The sequence below is a fragment of the Sphaerodactylus townsendi genome, linkage group LG01, assembly GCF_021028975.2.
Source record: "Sphaerodactylus townsendi isolate TG3544 linkage group LG01, MPM_Stown_v2.3, whole genome shotgun sequence".
Taxonomy (NCBI): Eukaryota; Metazoa; Chordata; class Lepidosauria; order Squamata; family Sphaerodactylidae; genus Sphaerodactylus; species Sphaerodactylus townsendi.
Window position 1 is genome coordinate 10,631,433 of NC_059425.1, and position 9,013 is coordinate 10,640,445.

Below are 9,013 nucleotides of genomic sequence, written 5' to 3' on the forward strand. Positions count from 1 at the left end.
GTTGCAACTGAATAGGGGGTAAAAATGAGTGAGACGGGGAGGGGGAAAGGGGAAGAAGCAAGAGCAGGGGACTTTTGAGACTTTATTCTAGTTAATGGTGCTAGACCCATTGTATTCCAACTCCCCAAGGGGTTGGAATGTCCCGTAAAGGACAAACTGTCCAAAGATGCTAGCAAGGCCTCAGACATTGCAGGTGAGTTGGTGCTGTACAGAGTGTAGGCTTTTCAATAAGCAGAGGGGCTTTGCCATTGCCTGCCTCTGTAAAGCTACCCTCGATCTTGGTGGTCTCCCATTCAAGTACTAACTGGAGCCGACCCTGCTTATCTTCCAATATCTGAGTCAGCGGTGTGATGCGGCAGCCAAGAAAGCCAATGTGATTCTGGGCTGTATCAATAGGAATATAGTAGATCGAATTATGTAATTGTACCTCTCTGTTCTGCATTGGTCAGACCTCACCTGGAATATTGTGTACAGTTCTGGGCACCGCAATTCAAGAAGGGTATTGACAAGCTGGAACGGGTTCAGAGGAGGGCAACCAAAATGGTGAAAGGTCTGGAATCCGTGGCCTACGAGGAGAGACTTAGGGACCTGGGGATGTTTAGTTTGGTGAAGAGAAGGTTAAGAGGTGACGTGATAGCCATGTTTAGATATTTGAAGGGATGTCATGTTGGTGAGGGAGCAAGCTTGTTTTCTGCTGCTCCAGAGACTAGGACCAGGAGTCATGGGTTCAAGGTGCAGGAAAAGAGATTCCACTTAAACATCAGGAAAAACTTCCTGACCATCAGGGCTGTTTGACAGTGGAGTTCACTGCCTCAGAGTGTGGTGGAGTCTCCTTTTTTGGAGGTTTTTAAACAGAGGCTGGATGAGCCTATGTCGGGAGTGTGTTGATTGTGTGTTCCTGCATGGCAGGGGGTTGGACTGGATGGCCTTTGGGGGTCTCTTCCAACTCTAGGATTCTATGACCCTGCTCATCTTCCAATATCTGACAAGATATCAGAGTGTTGTATTATAGGTTTGTCCTTTTACGGAGAGTCCAAAGAGTCCAGGAAAACCAGCAGGTTCTGATGCTTGCTGGGAAAAATTCCTGGTGGGCCCCGGCAGCCAGGTGAAAGTGCAGCCAAGGCCGAGACCCTTCCCCAGTGTGCTGGCAGTGCCCCAGGGGCTCTTTAGCAGTCAGAGATCAGTTTCCCTGCGAAAAATGGCTGCTTCGCAGAGTGGTCTCTATGGCGTTTGTATCCTTATAAGGTTCTTCTTCTCTCCAAACTCTGCCCCCACCCCTCCGGTCCCACCGCCAAATCTCCCGCTATTTCCCAAGCGGGAGTTGGCACCCTACCTCAGAGGCCTCTGCAGTACCGCCAGCACAGCTGCGAGGCCAGCGTGGCGAAGGAGTTAGGAGCAGGTGTACTCTAATCTGGAGAACCGGGTTTGATTCCCCGCTCTGCCACTTGAGCTGTGGAGGCTTATCTGGTGAATTAGATTAGCTTGTGCACTCAACAACACAACAACAACAACACAAGCCTTTATTCGCATATAAAACAGGACAAAATTTTAAAACAAAACAAGGTTAAGAAATGCTGTTAAAATTGCTAATTTCCAGTATATAATTTGCAACAGTTTCACAAAAGAGCACATCAGAGCTGTTCAGGAGATTGGGTATCTTATAACACTCATGCCACTGAGAACATTGCAAGAAAATGGAATTCATGTATTGGCAAGCAAGCATCTCATTGTATTTAGGGTAAAGAAACAGAGAATGGCTGGCAAGTGCCCAACCGTAATCAGATCACATGAACAAGCTCTTTTAGAACGTTCCATATTCTGAAATCTTCCCTCCAGCAGAGCTGACGGCAGCACATTACATCTTGCAGTAGCCAAGGCTACTGGGTGGGATTAATCAGCAGACGAAGATATGCTGCCATAATTCCACTCTCGCGCGGGATTAATAATGTAGTCGGAGAACAGGTTGTCTTGGGGCTTGTGCACTCCAACACGCGCCAGCTGGGTGACCTTGGGCTAGTCACAGTTCTTCGGAGCTCTCTCAGTCCCACCCACCTCACAGGGTATTTGTTGTGGGGGGGGGGGAGGGAAAGGAGTTTGTAAGCCCCTTTGAATCTCCTTACAGGAGAGAAAGGGGGGTATAATTCCAATCTACTACTACTACTACTAATACTACTACTACTCTTCTCTTCCTCCTCCTCCTCCTCCCTTTCCGCCATCCATCGCCACTCCTAACTAGTGAGCTAGACACAAGGCGGCTTCCTGAAAACCTTTCCTCTTCCCACGCTAGTGTTTTTGAATGCAACTAATGTTCATTTATTTGATATGTTAAAACAGAGCTACCAGCTAGCTGCCTCGAGCCGGATGTGAGTCAAGGGAGAATGGGATAGAAATAAAATAAGCATAAATGCATAAACAAATATCCAGTTGGGAGGTAAAGCTTTCCCAGAGACACACCTGATCTCCAGGTAGAGATGCCAGCTTCCACCTGGAAGATCTGGGGACGTCCCAGAATTCCAGCTCATCTCTAGACTACACTGTTGCCCGGGGGGAAATGAATGCTTTGGCAGAAAGGACACAACAGCGTTTAATCCTGTCCTCCATTGGCTCCATCCCCAACTCTCCAGGGCTTTCCCAGCTTCGATCTGGCAACCCTACACCACCCCTGACCAGTGGCGTAAGAGGTTAAGAGCTCGTGTATCTAATCTGGAGGAACTGGGTTTGATTCCCTGCTCTGCCGCCTGAGCTGTGGAGGCTTATCTGGGGAATTCAGATTAGCCTGTGCACTCCCACACATGCCAGCTGGGTGACCTGGGGCTAGTCACAGCTTGTGAGGGGGGAAGGGCAAGGAGAACCCTAACCCTAACCCTAACCCGCAGGAGAGAAAGGGGGGATATAGATCCAAACTCCTCCTCCTCCTCCTCCTCCTCCTCCCCCCCCCCCCCCCCCCCCCCCCCCCCCCCCCCCCCCCCCCCCCCCCCCCCCCCCCCCCCCCCCCCCCCCCCCCCCCCCCCCCCCCCCCCCCCCCCCCCCCCCCCCCCCCCCCTCCCCCCCCCCACCCCCCCCCCCCCCCCCCCCCCCCCCACCCCACCCCCCACCCCCCCCCCACCCCCCCCCACCCCCACCACCCCCCCCCCCCCCCCCCCCCCCCCCCCACCCCCCCCCCCCCCCACCCCCCCCCCCCCCCACCCCCCCCCCCCCCCACCCCCCCCCCCCCCCACCCCCCCCCCCCCCCACCCCCCCCCCCCCCCACCCCCCCCCCCCCCCACCCCCCCCCCCCCCCACCCCCCCCCCCCCCCACCCCCCCCCCCCCCCACCCCCCCCCCCCCCCACCCCCCCCCCCCCCCACCCCCCCCCCCCCCCACCCCCCCCCCCCCCCACCCCCCCCCCCCCCCACCCCCCCCCCCCCCCACCCCCCCCCCCCCCCACCCCCCCCCCCCCCCACCCCCCCCCCCCCCCACCCCCCCCCCCCCCCACCCCCCCCCCCCCCCACCCCCCCCCCCCCCCACCCCCCCCCCCCCCCACCCCCCCCCCCCCCCACCCCCCCCCCCCCCCACCCCCCCCCCCCCCCACCCCCCCCCCCCCCCACCCCCCCCCCCCCCCACCCCCCCCCCCCCCCACCCCCCCCCCCCCCCACCCCCCCCCCCCCCCACCCCCCCCCCCCCCCACCCCCCCCCCCCCCCACCCCCCCCCCCCCCCACCCCCCCCCCCCCCCACCCCCCCCCCCCCCCACCCCCCCCCCCCCCCACCCCCCCCCCCCCCCACCCCCCCCCCCCCCCACCCCCCCCCCCCCCCACCCCCCCCCCCCCCCACCCCCCCCCCCCCCCACCCCCCCCCCCCCCCACCCCCCCCCCCCCCCACCCCCCCCCCCCCCCACCCCCCCCCCCCCCCACCCCCCCCCCCCCCCACCCCCCCCCCCCCCCACCCCCCCCCCCCCCCACCCCCCCCCCCCCCCACCCCCCCCCCCCCCCACCCCCCCCCCCCCCCACCCCCCCCCCCCCCCACCCCCCCCCCCCCCCACCCCCCCCCCCCCCCACCCCCCCCCCCCCCCACCCCCCCCCCCCCCCACCCCCCCCCCCCCCCACCCCCCCCCCCCCCCACCCCCCCCCCCCCCCACCCCCCCCCCCCCCCACCCCCCCCCCCCCCCACCCCCCCCCCCCCCCACCCCCCCCCCCCCCCACCCCCCCCCCCCCCCACCCCCCCCCCCCCCCACCCCCCCCCCCCCCCACCCCCCCCCCCCCCCACCCCCCCCCCCCCCCACCCCCCCCCCCCCCCACCCCCCCCCCCCCCCACCCCCCCCCCCCCCCACCCCCCCCCCCCCCCACCCCCCCCCCCCCCCACCCCCCCCCCCCCCCACCCCCCCCCCCCCCCACCCCCCCCCCCCCCCACCCCCCCCCCCCCCCACCCCCCCCCCCCCCCACCCCCCCCCCCCCCCACCCCCCCCCCCCCCCACCCCCCCCCCCCCCCACCCCCCCCCCCCCCCACCCCCCCCCCCCCCCACCCCCCCCCCCCCCCACCCCCCCCCCCCCCCACCCCCCCCCCCCCCCACCCCCCCCCCCCCCCACCCCCCCCCCCCCCCACCCCCCCCCCCCCCCACCCCCCCCCCCCCCCACCCCCCCCCCCCCCCACCCCCCCCCCCCCCCACCCCCCCCCCCCCCCACCCCCCCCCCCCCCCACCCCCCCCCCCCCCCACCCCCCCCCCCCCCCACCCCCCCCCCCCCCCACCCCCCCCCCCCCCCACCCCCCCCCCCCCCCACCCCCCCCCCCCCCCACCCCCCCCCCCCCCCACCCCCCCCCCCCCCCACCCCCCCCCCCCCCCACCCCCCCCCCCCCCCACCCCCCCCCCCCCCCACCCCCCCCCCCCCCCACCCCCCCCCCCCCCCACCCCCCCCCCCCCCCACCCCCCCCCCCCCCCACCCCCCCCCCCCCCCACCCCCCCCCCCCCCCACCCCCCCCCCCCCCCACCCCCCCCCCCCCCCACCCCCCCCCCCCCCCACCCCCCCCCCCCCCCACCCCCCCCCCCCCCCACCCCCCCCCCCCCCCACCCCCCCCCCCCCCCACCCCCCCCCCCCCCCACCCCCCCCCCCCCCCACCCCCCCCCCCCCCCACCCCCCCCCCCCCCCACCCCCCCCCCCCCCCACCCCCCCCCCCCCCCACCCCCCCCCCCCCCCACCCCCCCCCCCCCCCACCCCCCCCCCCCCCCACCCCCCCCCCCCCCCACCCCCCCCCCCCCCCACCCCCCCCCCCCCCCACCCCCCCCCCCCCCCACCCCCCCCCCCCCCCACCCCCCCCCCCCCCCACCCCCCCCCCCCCCCACCCCCCCCCCCCCCCACCCCCCCCCCCCCCCACCCCCCCCCCCCCCCACCCCCCCCCCCCCCCACCCCCCCCCCCCCCCACCCCCCCCCCCCCCCACCCCCCCCCCCCCCCACCCCCCCCCCCCCCCACCCCCCCCCCCCCCCACCCCCCCCCCCCCCCACCCCCCCCCCCCCCCACCCCCCCCCCCCCCCACCCCCCCCCCCCCCCACCCCCCCCCCCCCCCACCCCCCCCCCCCCCCACCCCCCCCCCCCCCCACCCCCCCCCCCCCCCACCCCCCCCCCCCCCCACCCCCCCCCCCCCCCACCCCCCCCCCCCCCCACCCCCCCCCCCCCCCACCCCCCCCCCCCCCCACCCCCCCCCCCCCCCACCCCCCCCCCCCCCCACCCCCCCCCCCCCCCACCCCCCCCCCCCCCCACCCCCCCCCCCCCCCACCCCCCCCCCCCCCCACCCCCCCCCCCCCCCACCCCCCCCCCCCCCCACCCCCCCCCCCCCCCACCCCCCCCCCCCCCCACCCCCCCCCCCCCCCACCCCCCCCCCCCCCCACCCCCCCCCCCCCCCACCCCCCCCCCCCCCCACCCCCCCCCCCCCCCACCCCCCCCCCCCCCCACCCCCCCCCCCCCCCACCCCCCCCCCCCCCCACCCCCCCCCCCCCCCACCCCCCCCCCCCCCCACCCCCCCCCCCCCCCACCCCCCCCCCCCCCCACCCCCCCCCCCCCCCACCCCCCCCCCCCCCCACCCCCCCCCCCCCCCACCCCCCCCCCCCCCCACCCCCCCCCCCCCCCACCCCCCCCCCCCCCCACCCCCCCCCCCCCCCACCCCCCCCCCCCCCCACCCCCCCCCCCCCCCACCCCCCCCCCCCCCCACCCCCCCCCCCCCCCACCCCCCCCCCCCCCCACCCCCCCCCCCCCCCACCCCCCCCCCCCCCCACCCCCCCCCCCCCCCACCCCCCCCCCCCCCCACCCCCCCCCCCCCCCACCCCCCCCCCCCCCCACCCCCCCCCCCCCCCACCCCCCCCCCCCCCCACCCCCCCCCCCCCCCACCCCCCCCCCCCCCCACCCCCCCCCCCCCCCACCCCCCCCCCCCCCCACCCCCCCCCCCCCCCACCCCCCCCCCCCCCCACCCCCCCCCCCCCCCACCCCCCCCCCCCCCCACCCCCCCCCCCCCCCACCCCCCCCCCCCCCCACCCCCCCCCCCCCCCACCCCCCCCCCCCCCCACCCCCCCCCCCCCCCACCCCCCCCCCCCCCCACCCCCCCCCCCCCCCACCCCCCCCCCCCCCCACCCCCCCCCCCCCCCACCCCCCCCCCCCCCCACCCCCCCCCCCCCCCACCCCCCCCCCCCCCCACCCCCCCCCCCCCCCACCCCCCCCCCCCCCCACCCCCCCCCCCCCCCACCCCCCCCCCCCCCCACCCCCCCCCCCCCCCACCCCCCCCCCCCCCCACCCCCCCCCCCCCCCACCCCCCCCCCCCCCCACCCCCCCCCCCCCCCACCCCCCCCCCCCCCCACCCCCCCCCCCCCCCACCCCCCCCCCCCCCCACCCCCCCCCCCCCCCACCCCCCCCCCCCCCCACCCCCCCCCCCCCCCACCCCCCCCCCCCCCCACCCCCCCCCCCCCCCACCCCCCCCCCCCCCCACCCCCCCCCCCCCCCACCCCCCCCCCCCCCCACCCCCCCCCCCCCCCACCCCCCCCCCCCCCCACCCCCCCCCCCCCCCACCCCCCCCCCCCCCCACCCCCCCCCCCCCCCACCCCCCCCCCCCCCCACCCCCCCCCCCCCCCACCCCCCCCCCCCCCCACCCCCCCCCCCCCCCACCCCCCCCCCCCCCCACCCCCCCCCCCCCCCACCCCCCCCCCCCCCCACCCCCCCCCCCCCCCACCCCCCCCCCCCCCCACCCCCCCCCCCCCCCACCCCCCCCCCCCCCCACCCCCCCCCCCCCCCACCCCCCCCCCCCCCCACCCCCCCCCCCCCCCACCCCCCCCCCCCCCCACCCCCCCCCCCCCCCACCCCCCCCCCCCCCCACCCCCCCCCCCCCCCACCCCCCCCCCCCCCCACCCCCCCCCCCCCCCACCCCCCCCCCCCCCCACCCCCCCCCCCCCCCACCCCCCCCCCCCCCCACCCCCCCCCCCCCCCACCCCCCCCCCCCCCCACCCCCCCCCCCCCCCACCCCCCCCCCCCCCCACCCCCCCCCCCCCCCACCCCCCCCCCCCCCCACCCCCCCCCCCCCCCACCCCCCCCCCCCCCCACCCCCCCCCCCCCCCACCCCCCCCCCCCCCCACCCCCCCCCCCCCCCACCCCCCCCCCCCCCCACCCCCCCCCCCCCCCACCCCCCCCCCCCCCCACCCCCCCCCCCCCCCCCCCCCCCCCCCCCCCCCCCCCCCACCCCCCCACCCCCCCCCCCCTCCACCCCACCCCCCCCCCAGCCCCACCCCCCCCGACCCCCCCCCCCCGATCCCCCCCCCCCCCCCCCCCCAACCCCCCCCCCCCCCACCCCCCACCCCCCCCACCCCCCCCCCCCCCCCCCCCCCCCCCCCCCCCCCCACCCCCCCCCCCCCCACCCCCCCCACCCCCCCCCCCCCCACCCCCACCACCACCCCCACCTCCCCCCCCACCTCTTCTTCTTCTTCTTCTTCTTCTTCTTCTTCTTCTTCTTCTTCTTCTTCTTCTTCTTCTTCTTCTTCTTCTTCTTCTTCTTCTTCTTCTTCTTCTTCTTCTTCTTCTTCTTCTTCTGTTTTTTTAAAAAAATGTTGGGGGGTTATGTCTTCAAAGGTGCCACACCTGGAGAACCGCAGCCCAAGGCTTTGAAGCTTCAGAGCATCAGATTCACAGATCTGTAAAAAAAAAAAGGAACGACCAGAAAATGGCAGCCAAGAATTGTTTCAAGGGGTTGAGTGTGAACAAATGTTGGTGACTGAAAATATTTTGCAATCGTTGTCAATGACTTGTGCAGAACGGACTCCTATCTTCAGACGAGGGATCCATTTTCCTGGGGGGAATGGCGGATGCGAAGGGTGGGAATCATTGTGGCTTCTTCAAAGGGAAGTTCTGTCTCAAGCTCTTGGAATTATCGGAACAGGTTAACAAGCGTGTAGATAAGGACGGTCTGCAAGACATTACGTACCCGGACTTCCCAAAAAAAAGCATTTGATAAGGTGCCTCACCAAAGATTAAGCTCAGCAAACACGGGATAAGAGGACAGGCCCTCTTGGGGGTGAACAATTGGTCAAGCATCAGAAAGCGGAGAATGGGAATAAAGGACAAGGTCTCACAATGGAATAAAGTAAGCAGTGGGGTATCCCATGGCTCAGTAGCGGGGCTGGTGATATTTAATTGGTCCACAGAAGATCAGGAGCAGCGTATCTGGAGGACAGCAGGGAATATGGTGGAAGGCAAGAGTTTGGCAGCAATGTCATCAGGCATGAGTGACCAAAGTCAGACTAGGGGCACTTCCACACATGCAGAATAATGCACTTTCCATGTGTAACCCCCAAGCTTAGAATGGGTTGACCCAGAAAGGGGTGGAGACTCAGAGCAGCAAAAGGCTGCAGAGCTCTTTGGAGGAGACCAGGCTACCAGACTCGGACCTTGGTTTCTATAAGCCCTTAACACCTTGTTAAGGTAACTGCAATATTGTTGGGAACTACTGGGAAGGTAGTTGTTTATTTTTTGCTATGTTGTCAATGTTGGAGTTTATTGTTTCAGGGTT